This window comes from Pinus tabuliformis, chromosome 3_2 (genome assembly GCF_031772625.1).
Source record: "Pinus tabuliformis cultivar Carrire ecotype Pingquan chromosome 3_2, CPIR1, whole genome shotgun sequence".
Classification (NCBI taxonomy): domain Eukaryota; kingdom Viridiplantae; phylum Streptophyta; class Pinopsida; order Pinales; family Pinaceae; genus Pinus; species Pinus tabuliformis.
In genome coordinates, this window is record NC_142302.1 from 231,416,813 (window position 1) to 231,429,517 (window position 12,705).

A 12,705-nucleotide genomic window follows, 5' to 3' on the forward strand; every position below is an offset into this window, starting at 1 on the left:
ACAACGAGCTATCCTACGCCCAATTTGGACACCGCAAATTTCTCCAAAAGTCTCCTGCAAAAAGCGCTACGCACTGGCTCTATGCACTGCGCCTCAAGCCCAATGCGCTGCGCCTTCCCTATGTGCCATGCCACCTGGCGCGCGCTTTTCCTAGGGAGCTCCAAACTAATTTTTTTTTATATTTTTAGATTTGGCATGAAAAATCATGACTGTTGGTGCATGGCCAAGAATTTTGGGCAAGTTTTGAGTCCCCAGGAGGTCAAAAACACTCAAAAAATGACCTCTCTGCCCCTATTTTGACACACAGGAAGCAGTCTTGGGAGATTGAAGTTTTGGAGGGGAAAATGGACATCAAATTCAGAAATTTCTCTTGGGTTGGAAATTAGATGGGTAGGTCTTTCCAAAAAGCACACTTGGGCTCAATTTGGACTTCAGGAAGTGCCTCAAACTCAGCCTCAAAGTGGCACGACGCATACAGATTTTGGCACAGCGCATAGAGGATTTTTGCTCAATTTTTCACCTTCCAGCTCAGAAATTCGGCCAGTTTGACTAGTTTTGCTTTGTGATGTAATTTTTTATCTATCTTGATGTAATTGGATAAACATGATGTAATTTTGGCACTTATTTACTTGTTCTAGAGGATTCATTCACTAAAAAGTGAAAATTTAATGAATGAATCAGTTTCCTACCTTATAGAGGCAAGTTGTTTTGATTGCCTAGATTTTAGTGCTTTGTTTAGAATTGGTTGAAATAGCTCCTAGAATGATGAGCTCGACCCCTAGAGGCAAGGGAATGGGTTGGGCTAGTCTATATCATGTAATTCCTAAGTCATTTTCAGGGTTGGACTCTTAGGAAAGGTTTGGCACTCTATTGTACATTCACTTCTGCATTTTTGGCAAAGGAAAGACCAGGGTTTTGTAGCACTGTTTGGGATCCATGTGGCTTAATGTTTTGATGGTGTGCTTCTCTGAGTAATTATAAGTTCATTAATGTTATGTGTATCATTTTCTTGCTTCTTCTTCTGAATTTGAGCAAATGAGTGATTAAGGTAGGATCAAAAACTATTATGCTCTGCCTTTGAATTTGTTTAAATTTCCATGTTTTCATCTGTTTAAGGAGAATTCTTGAGACTTTCTTGCTGTCCTTAGCTCTGTTTAAGGAGAATTCTTGAGACTTTCTTGCTGTCCTTAGCTCTATTTAAGGAGAATTCTTGAGACTTTCTTGCTATCCTTAGCTCTGTTTAAGGAGAATTCTTGAGACTTTCTTGCTCTCCTTAGCTCCTCACCAGTCTAATCTAATCGTCTCACTCACTTTAAAGCATCAGAACCATTGCCTTCCTTGCCCCAATCATAACTCTGCAGAAACTGTGCCTCATCCCCCAACCCAATTTGCCTTTCCCTGTTTCCAACACAAAACCCTCAAAAAACTCAATACAAATCCTTGCACTTAATACCTAGCCTAAGATCAGTTGCAAATTTAGTCATCTCGAGCCTTATCGATTACCTTTTGCCGAGATCGACCTGGAGAGAGCCCTCTCCTGTCCTTGTAGGGCTAGCTAAGAGGCTGAGTGTGGTTTGATGTGGACCTAGAACCTTGTCTTTTTAGCCTGAGGCAAATCTAGGCTCCATTTGGTTTGACTAATGCTCTAACTACTTTTATGTGCTTGATGAATATTGTTTTGCATCCTTATTTGGACAATTTTATTATTGTGGTCATTAATGATGTATCGGTATATTCTAAAAATGAAGAAGATCATGACGAACACTTAGTAATAGTATTGAGATTGTTGAGAGAGCATCAGTTGTATGCTAAGCTCAACAAGTGTAGTTTCTTTCAAACTAAGGTACATTACTTGGGACATGTGGTTTCCAAGGAAGGCATAGTAGTGGACCTAGAAAATGTAAGAGCTATCATGGAGTGGGCAACTCCTAGGAATGTGGATGAGGTGAGATCCTTCATGGGGTTAGCAAGGTATTACAGGAGGTTCATCGGGAAATTATCAAGGATTTCTTATCCTATCACATCATTGAAAAGGAAAGGAAAGAGGTTTGAATGGACAGAGGAATGTGCAACCAATTTTGAGCAATTAAAGTCGTTGTTAGCACATACTCAAGTGTTAAAGATCGCAGATCCGAACAAAGAGTTTGTGGTATGTACAGATGCTTGCAAGAGAGGAATTGGTGGATTTCTTATGCAAGAAGGAAAACTAGTATGCTATGAATCACAAAAACTAAATTAGCACAAGCAGAACTATCCAACACATGATCTTGAGTTGGCAACGATCATTCATGCATTGAATATGTGAAGGCACTGTCTCCCTAGTAGACGATTTGCATTCATGAGTGATCACAGTGGATTACAGTATCTTTTTGAAAAACCATATCTGAATTCTAGGCAGGCTAGATGGTTGGCCATGATTAGTGAGTTCAATTTTGAGATTAGGTATATTAAAGGTAAAGAGAATAGGGTTGCAGATTCTCTTAGCAGGAAAATATAGGTGAATCATATAGTAGCTATGAGCTCCTATGGGATAGATTTATAGGATGAGATCTTATAGGCATGTTAGAAGGATAACAGGTACGTGGAGCTTAGACACATGTTACAATAGAGTAAAGTTACATGCATAGGTACAAGTACATCTACAAGTGAAAGTGTAGGTGCACAAGATGTGGACTATTATCTAACAGTAGTTGGCTTGGTCAGATTCAGGGACAATATATATGTTCCAGATGACAACGAGATCAAGAAGCTTACCTTGAGAGAGTTTCATGTGAAATCATATTTAGGTCACCCAAGATATCAAAAGACAATGACAACGGTGAAGAAGTTATACTATTGGCTGAATTTGGAGAGATACATGGTAGAGTTCATGGCTAGTGGTGAGCTCCGGTATTGTAGCAATAATGCTACAACTCCTGGGGCTTCCTGTCTCTCATTTTATCAACCCGGTAGTTCGTACAAACTTGGAAGCGGCGGTGCTGTATGCACAAGTACTAGCTCTTGCCACAGCTGTCACTTGGTCAGCTGGCACAAGTCCACTAGGGGCTCAAGCCAACTTCTATGATCTCTTAGAAGAAGCTTTTTAACTGATGGACGAAAGCTAACTCGAAGGAAGCTAATCTACTTGCGAAAAGAAACTGAAAGCCAAAAAGAAACACAAACCCTAGCAAACCCTAATCCTACCAGCTAGTCCTACCGATGCAAAGGAGAGCATGCAAACTACTGAAAGAGATGCCATTACTTCTAAGAAGGTAAAATGCATGTGTCTAAGTTATCATTATCTAAAGAAAACATCTTTTTGTATTTTTGCTTAAGTTGTTGAGATTATCATGCATGTGCTTCTAACTAGTTTTCCACTGTGCAGGGATGGATCAAGGGATGAAATGCTTTGGGAAAGGTTGGGATGGTACAAAGAGGGTCTAAGGGATCCCTAACACTCTTTCTGAGAGTTTCACAAAGTCTAGATGACATGCAACCGTGTTTATGAACTTCTACAGGAAGTCTGCAGGGGTTTCTACAGGATATTCAGAGATTTCTACAGGATGTTCTGAAACGAGGATTTTTGAGGATGGATGGTTGATGGAAGATGCATGGATGGTTATGGAGGTAGGATGGGGGTCTGAAGTGACCCAGGAACTGATGGATGGAGTGGTGAGGTGATGTGGAAAGCTGAATTGGCTTGAAGGTGGTTGAGACAACAATGGGGAAGAAGGTAAGGTTACTTGGCAAAAGAGAAGATGAGAGATGAGGGAACAGACTTGGTGATGGAGGAGCTGATCTGAACGAGGCTCAAATGAACGAGGAGGTGATGAAGATGCCCTGCACAATGCTTATTCAAACAAATCAATGAATTCTTGCGAACAAACCAAGTCCTAGCTAACTCAATCCAACTATCAATGAAATGAATAAACAGCAGCTTTGTTTGCAAAGAGAACCATATATATCATGTGAGCAAGAACATGCCAAAAGGTCTAAATGCATAACAAACTCCTACCAATCTATTATAAACATGAAAAGCTACTTGAACCATCAAAAGAAACCTAAGTAACAAAGCACGAATTAAGTCTAAAGAGCAGATTTTATTTCAAGAACGCAACAAACACATAAAGATAAACAAGGGAGGTACTGGGCGCTTGAGATGGGCCCAACCCCAAGAGCTACAGCCTCCCATGAAAGATTTAGAGCTGGTGCAAAGCTGGATCCATCTTTATTAATCAAGAAAGGAAAAGTTACATCAAAACTGTCCACAAGGAGAGCTTGAACATGAGCTGAAAGCAAAGCTACTCTATTGCATAAAAATCGAACTACAAACTAGCTGACTAATGGCTAAAACGAAATGACTAACTAGTTACAAAATGACTACCCACTAGCTAACCAAAATGAGGCCCCAAGCCTTCTTATTTATACAATTTGAGGACCCAACAGTCCTCCTAAAAGTTAGGGACTTGGCTGCCCAAGACTTGTAGTTAACAGCAGTCCAACTTGACTTGCTTGGCTGCCCTTGAGCTCATTGATTTGGTGGCCTTTGAACTCCGAGCTGATGGTGGAGAATTCGAGGTAAGGGTCCATAAATGAGGGGGACACCTTCCTACAAATCCTCTAGCTTGTTCTCCCACGAATTTGGCTGCCAAGTGCTCATTAAGACCTTCAATTTTGTCTCCAAGTTGACCAACAAGGCTACACAAAGCACCCATTAGACTTGTTGGCATAATGACTAACCAAATTCACTCTATTAACATAAAAATAATCAAAAACATGCAATAAACAAATGAGAATGGTGGACTAAGTCAAATTAGGAGGTTGAATGAGCCCAAATAATTGTACATTTTTGGGGCTCATCATCACCCCCCTACTGAAAGTGTTGCTCATCCTCTGAGCAACCAAATCTCTCCCCTTGTCTTTGATGGCCTTGGTGACTTCCTTGGCTAGCGTCTCGGCCGATTTCTCCTTTGGCTTCCCGCTTTTCAAACTTTCCTGTAGAAACTGTTCACTGGCTTCCTGTAGAAACAGTCTCTGTCTTCCTGTAGAAACAGTCTGCTAGCTTCCTGTAGAAACAGTCTGCTAGCTTCCTGTAGAAACAGTCTGCTAGCTTCAATGAACTGCCCGAGAATAGATATTGCATGCCGAAGCTGGATGGGAATCACTGTTTTTCCATTGGTTAACCTTGATTCGCGTTTCTGTTCCTGACATGACAATACTTTCCGACTGCGGCAGCTTTCTTTGCTTCATAAAATGCTTACTGCAATAGCAAATATAATAACAGATTTGTATCCCACAGCCAACCCAAATATAACATTAGTTGCTGCTTCCAGTCCTGCATGAATCGGCAACATCTTGGACAGGGCTGTAAGCATTACTAGTGCAGTATTCAGTGACAAAACCAATAACAAGGCCAGACCACAAACCAATAGCACCACAGAAGAAAAGATCCCAGTTCTTTACCCTTCTGGGCACCAAAATTGAAGATAGTGAAGGATGAAGGCAATGCAACTAGGCTTACAGAAACAATGCCAATAGTCATCACTACTATGGAGATAACACGTTGCTTTTTCAATGCAGGCTCAATTTCCTTCACAGCCTTGATCTCAAATATGTTAGTTGCAAACAGAGTTGTGATTAATACCCATTGAACTAATAAGCAAGGGATAACACATGGCAGTAAGATCATGAGAGTTTTCAAATGATGATATGGATGCAACAACCAGAGCTGCACAGGAAGATTCAGTCATAGGACCCAAATAGATCTGATCCCATACCAGCGATATCTCCAACATTGTCACCAACATTATCAGCAATGACAGCTGGGTTGTGTGGACCGTCTTCAAGAATGTTCCTCTCAACCTGGCCAACAAGATCAGCACCTACATCTGCTGCTTTGGTGCAAATACCACCACCTCCGCTGCCAAACAGAGCCATGGAAGAACCGCCAAGACCAAATTTGAAGATGTTGAAATAAGTTTTGCTAACCATTTCATATATTTTTCTTCAAGATGTTCTGCTAATTTTCGTTTATCTCCATCTTGAGACAAGACAAACAATAGTTCCACAGCATGAGCTCGCATTTCAGAGTACGTAACTTTGCAAAAAGGGAAGCAATACCTGAATTTGAATACACTTCGAGTGAATCACGTTGCAAGTGCAAGTTGACCAACAGCTGAGCACTCAGATTTCTGCGTGATTTTTGGAGTGAGGTGGCAGAGACATGTGTTGGCCATGCAAACGGTTATCTCCACTGCAGTGTTTAACTATGAACTATAGTCCTCTTCCTGTAATCACTTACCATCAAGCACGCTGAAGTTTAACTATTCACCACTGCCCGTTTTCAATTTTCTTCCTGAGTTGGCTGAGCACACGTGGCATATCCACCCACCGAGCACTGTTGAACTAGATGAGGGTGTCCAGTTGGCTGGCCACCGATTCTCTTAACCACAACCATCTCATTCGTTCATGCAATGCTTCGAATTACATTCATGCAACAGAGGAACAAGGTTAAGTCACGTACCTCGAAGTTGAATGGCTGTCGTGAGCTGTTATGGGCTATCATTGCTTGCATGCATTTGATTTTATGGTTGCATGATGGCTTGGTTGCTGATTCATGGCTGGTTTTCTTGTGCAGGTGTCCTCTGGCCAGATGCATGCAACAAGAGTTCATTTCCACGTTCAGATCTGCATCCTGAAACTGCTGCCATTGAATTTCCACAAGACCAGACCTTCTTTTTGCCATTTCTCCCAAACGGCAAACCGGATTGAGCTTAAACTCGGTGGGCATGTTCCTACCATCATGATGCATCTCCCATAGCAAATTCGTGATCAATGGATGCACGGATTTCGAGAAAATTGGAAAATGCCTAAAGATTTTAGAGCTCGATTTCTCGGAAACCGTGCATCGAATTGGCTGAAACTGCTTGGGTAGGCTACTATCCCCCACGTGCATCTCCCCATGAAACAGGTTTTGAAACGGATGCACGGTTATGGAGAAAATGAAAAAATGGCTGATGGTGATGGAGGCTGATTTCTTGGAAACCGTGCACCGGAATTGCATGAAACTGCTCAGGCATGTTGTCATCGACCTTGTACAATCCCCCATAAAATGGTTTGTCAAATGGATGCATGGTTCTCAAGTTATGGCAAAAACAAATTCTGCTCTATGTGTTTTTGCTTCAAGGCACTTTGCATTTTGGTTGCATGGTAGGACAAAATGAATTTTGGCTGTGATGCAGGTGTGGAGATGATGGAGGATGAGTTGGAAGACTGCATGAGGACCTCTGAACCCTTGAGGAAGCTAGCATGTTCGCCAAACCACTTTTTGAAATGTATGCCTAGTTTCCCACAATTTCTACAGGAAGTTCCTGTAGAAGCACAATGAGAAGCAAATGAGGTGGACAAATGATGGAGAAAGGAAAGGGATGGACACACAAGTGCTTGCAGGCCTAATCAACAGATTCCCACCATCAGATTCACTTTTGAGATTGAATTTGGCTCGTCCAAAGGTTCTACAGGATGTTTCCTGTAGAAATACAGAGCTTCCTGTAGAAAACATAGTTTTGAGGAAAGAAGCATAATGACATGAAAAAATGATGGAAAAGGGGTGAGGAGTGGAAACATGGATGAGTGTAGGCCTCATGGACATATTCCAAGCTTTCAGGTCCTCTTCGGAGATCAATTTGGCTTTTTTGTAAGCTTCCTGTAGAAGATACAAAACTTCCTGTAGAAGGCACAAAAACTCCTTTGACCTTGATTTGAGTGCTCCTCCTGCCATGAAACATCCTTCTTACAACCTGAAATGTCATTGTTGCAACATGAAATTATTCAATGATGATTAGCTTTATTTTTCTTTTTCTTTTTTTCTCTTTTTTTTTTTTGAAAAATAACTAGGGCGCCTCATGGAGGTTTTCACCCTAATTGCCTGCCTTGGGCGCCTCCAAGGGAGGTTTTCACCCAAAGATCTTATTCTCTTTTCTCTTTTTTTTCAACCCATTGACCGCCTCATGGAGGTTTTCAATCAATGAGCCAATCTAAGGCGCCTCCAAGGAGGTTTTCACCTTAGATTTCTATTTTCCTATTTTTTCATTTTTTTCTTTTTCTTTTTTCTTTTTTCTTTTTTTTTTCCTACCCTACCCTACTTGAAAAACAAAATTCCTTTCAAGTATAAGAATACTTCCAATGGAGCCATGTGCACATCGAGATTAGAGAAAAAATGATGTGGAGGCTCGAAATGCATGCTCTGACAGGTATCCAGATCTCAGAGACCAAATGATCTGACTTTGAAGGGATCAAACATAGTTGAGGAAGAGAGTACTGCTGCAACTTAGTGACTGTCTGGAACCATGTCTCAATATAGATTTGATATCCTTGGTCCCTTTGCTGATCTGGATCATTCTTCATGTCACTTTCTATCATGACTTTCTCATCTTCCTCCTTTTGCTGATCTTTCTCTTGAATACATTGAAGATTTGATGGTAACCATGAGGGAACTTTCTCCATCTCTGATTCTGATCTCTTCTCTTCATCAAGTGCAGCCCATGGTTCTTTGATATTTTCTTTTGGATCTTCTTTTGCCTTTGGTCCTTCAATGCTTTCAAGATGATCTCTTTTTTGCAACACTCTTCCTGAGCTTTGGTGAAGATCATTGGGCTCAAGAGGAGTTGTTTGGATATGTTGTGCCTCAGATTTGCAATGAGGTTGAGCTACTCCATTGCATGGCTTTGGAAATGGTACGGGTAGATGAGTGGAGGTGTGAGTTTGAGATGGAGATGGATGGCATTGTGGTTGGGTAGGCATTTGGGGTTGCCTTGGTGGAGGAGGAGGCGATGGTTGTGGATGAGCAGGTGGTGGAGGAAAATGAGCGGGATGAGAGTTATACTGGGGCCTCCACTCCTGATAAGGTGCATTCCACTGAGGTTGTGGCTGAGCATAAGAGTGAAATGAATGAGCAACTGGTTAGGCATAATATGGATCTGTGAAGGAACAAGGAGAATATGACCAAGGAGGAGGTGTAGACCAGGAAGGATGAGCAGGGGGATCCCAAGAAGGCATGAAAGTGGCTTGATAAGGGTCATAATAGGTCTCGGGTATCCCTTGCATCTCCTGCTGGTAAGATCTAGGTCCATGTGGCCTCCTTTGGTTCATATAATAGAGTGATTCAGTGGCTCCCTTGGCTCTTTGATATGCAGCTTTGATTCTGGGCAAGGAAGGGCACTGATCTGTAGGATGGTATTCTTCACATACAAAACACACTTCTAGGGAGTGCATTGGACATTCGTTCCTGGGATGCTTTTTAAGGCACCTAGGACAAAAAATGACCAAAGCCCTCTTGGCTTCTTCTTGCTTCTTTTGGATCCGCAAGGTATCCAGTTGCATGGCAAGAAACTGCCTCATATCTCTCTTGAAATCTTTGATCTGATTTTCAAATTCATCCTTGGACAAGATGTTGCTCTCAACATTTCTGCTTGTAGCCATTTGCTTCAGAGGAGTGTTTCTTTCTTCTTCTCCCCTAGAGGTTCTTCAGATATGTCTTGATGTCCACCCAGGGGTTCTTTCATCACAGCCATCGAAGAAGTACGTTGGCTGTGTGAAGCAGTGGGGGGGTTGTGCAATCATTTTTCTAACTTATCTCTACTCCTACAAAGCATGAAACGAAATCTTTTTGGTTGATTTTTTGTTTTTTTTTTTTTCTACTTCTACTTGCAAAACTGAAATAGATTGAACTGCAACTAACTATCTTGCGAAAATGAAAATGCGGAATTGAAATGAAAGCAGGAAAGGACTACTCTATTTTGCTCAAATGAAATTGCAAGAATGAAATGCTAGTTTATGCTTGCGGAATTGAAATGCTAATCTACGCTTGCAGAAATGAAATTGCGGAATTGAAATGCTAATCTACACTTGCAGAAATGAAATTGCGGAATTGAAATGCTAATCTATGAAAGCAAGAAATGCTAATCTACTTTTGCATAAATGAAATTGCATAATGGAAATGAAATAAACTACTTAGCACAAGGTTGTAGTAGAAAGTAGAAGAATAGCAACAATCACCAATACTCTGTCGCTTCCCCGGCAATGGCGCCAAAAAGATGGTGAGCTCCAGTATTGTAGCAATAATGCTACAACTCCTGGGGCTTCCTATCTCTCATTTTATCAACCCGGTAGTTCGTACAAACTTGGAAGCGGCGGTGCTGTATGCACAAGTACTAGCTCTTGCCGCAGCTGTCACTTGGTCAGCTGGCACAAGTCCGCTAGGGGCTCAAGCCAACTTCTATGAGCTCTTAGAAGAAGCTTTTTAACTGATGGACGAAAGCTAACTCGAAGGAAGCTAATCTACTTGCGAAAAGAAACTGAAAGCCAAAAAGAAACACAAACCCTAGCAAACCCTAATCCTACCAGCTAGTCCTACCGATGTAAAGGAGAGCATGCAAACTACTGAAAGAGATGCCATTACTTCTAAGAAGGTAAAATGCATGTGTCTAAGTTATCATTATCTAAAGAAAACATCTTTTTGTATTTTTGCTTAAGTTGTTGAGATTATCATGCATGTGCTTCTAACTAGTTTTCCACTGTGCAGGGATGGATCAAGGGATGAAATGCTTTGGGAAAGGTTGGGATGGTACAAAGAGGGTCTAAGGGATCCCTAACACTCTTTCTGAGAGTTTCACAAAGTCTGGATGACATGCAACTGTGTTTATGAACTTCTACAGGAAGTCTGCAGGGGTTTCTACAGGATGTTCAGAGATTTCTACAGGATGTTCTGAAACGAGGATTTTTGAGGATGGATGGTTGATGGAAGATGCATGGATGGTTATGGAGGTAGGATGGGGGTCTGAAGTGACCCAGGAACTGATGGATGGAGTGGTGAGGTGATGTGGAAAGCTGACTTGGCTTGAAGGTGGTTGAGACAACAATGGGGAAGAAGGTAAGGTTACTTGGCAAAAGAGAATATGGGAGATGAGGGAACAGACTTGGTGATGGAGGAGCTGATCTGAACGAGGCTCAAATGAACGAGGAGGTGATGAAGATGCCCTGCACAATGCTTATTCAAACAAATCAATGAATTCTTGCGAACAAACCAAGTCCTAGCTAACTCAATCCAACTATCAATGAAATGAATAAACAACAGCTTTGTTTGCAAAGAGAACCATATATATCATGTGAGCAAGAACATGCCAAAAGGTCTAAATGCATAACAAACTCCTACCAATCTATTATAAACATGAAAAGCTACTTGAACCATCAAAAGAAACCTAAGTAACAAAGCACGAATTAAGTCTAAAGAGCAGATTTTATTTCAAGAACGCAGCAAACACATAAAGATAAACAAGGGAGGTACTGGGCGCTTGAGATGGGCCCAACCCCAAGAGCTACAGCCTCCCATGAAAGATTTAGAGCTGGTGCAAAGCTGGATCCATCTTTATTAATCAAGAAAGGAAAATTTACATCAAAAATGTCCACAAGGAGAGCTTGAACATGAGCTGAAAGAAAAGCTACTCTATTGCATAAAAATCGAACTACAAACTAGATGACTAATGGCTAAAACGAAATGACTAACTAGTTACAAAATGACTACCCACTAGCTAACCAAAATGAGGCCCCAAGCCTTCTTATTTATACAATTTGAGGACCCAACAGTCCTCCTAAAAGTTAGGGACTTGGCTGCCCAAGACTTGTAGTTAACAACAGTCCAACTTGACTTGCTCGGCTGCCCTTGAGCTCATTGATTTGGTGGCCTTTGAACTCCGAGCTGATGGTGGAGAATTCGAGGTAAGTGTCCATAAATGAGGGGGACACCTTCCTACAAATCCTCTAGCTTGTTCTCCCACGAATTTGGCTGCCAAGTGCTCATTAAGACCTTCAATTTTGTCTCCAAGTTGACCAACAAGGCTACACAAAGCACCCATTAGACTTGTTGGCATAATGACTAACCAAATTCACTCTATTAACATAAAAATAATCAAAAACATGCAATAAACAAATGAGAATGGTGGACTAAGTCAAATTAGGAGGTTGAATGAGCCCAAATAATTGTACATTTTTGGGGCTCATCAGCTAGGTGCTTAGATTTTCAATAGGTGAAGGTAGAGTGTAAGCATCCAGGTGAACTACTAACAATGATTCTGATTCTAGAGTGGAAATGGGAGGTTATTTCCATGGAATTTATCTTATGTTTTCTAAGGAATTATAGGCAACATGATTCCATCATGGTTGTGGTGGACATGTTGAGGAAGGTAATTCACTTCATTCCAGTGAAGTCTACATACTCAATGAATGATTTAGCATAGGTCTTCATCAAAGATGTGGTGAGATTGCATGGTGTTTCATAGAATATTTTGTTAGATAGGGATGTGAAGTTCACTTCCACGTTTTGGAAAGAGTTGTTCATAGGTTTAGGTATATATTTGGCCTTCAACATAACTTATCATCCAAAGACAGATGGACAGATAGAGAAGCTCAACATGACATTGGAGGACATGTTGAGGATGTATGTGATACATCAACATTGGAAGTGAGAAGATTATCTTCCATTGGTAGAGTTTTCTTATAACAATGGGTATCAAGAATATATTAGGATGAGTCCTTTTAAGGAATTGTATGGGCAGAGTTGTAATACTCCCATCAGTTGGAGTGGTCCAGTTAATAGGGTGTTGACTGGACCATACATGTTGGTGGAAATGGAACATGAAATGTAGGTAATCAAGAAGAATCTAAAAGTAG

At 41.1% G+C, this 12,705-nt stretch overlaps 1 pseudogene; it reads right to left on the bottom strand.

Moving 5' to 3' along the window:
* Window positions 1-5,225: 5,225 nt before the first annotated feature.
* On the bottom strand, window positions 5,226-5,916 carry LOC149180554 (pyrophosphate-energized vacuolar membrane proton pump pseudogene; annotated as a pseudogene).
* Between the last annotated feature and the right edge of the window lie 6,789 nt (window positions 5,917-12,705).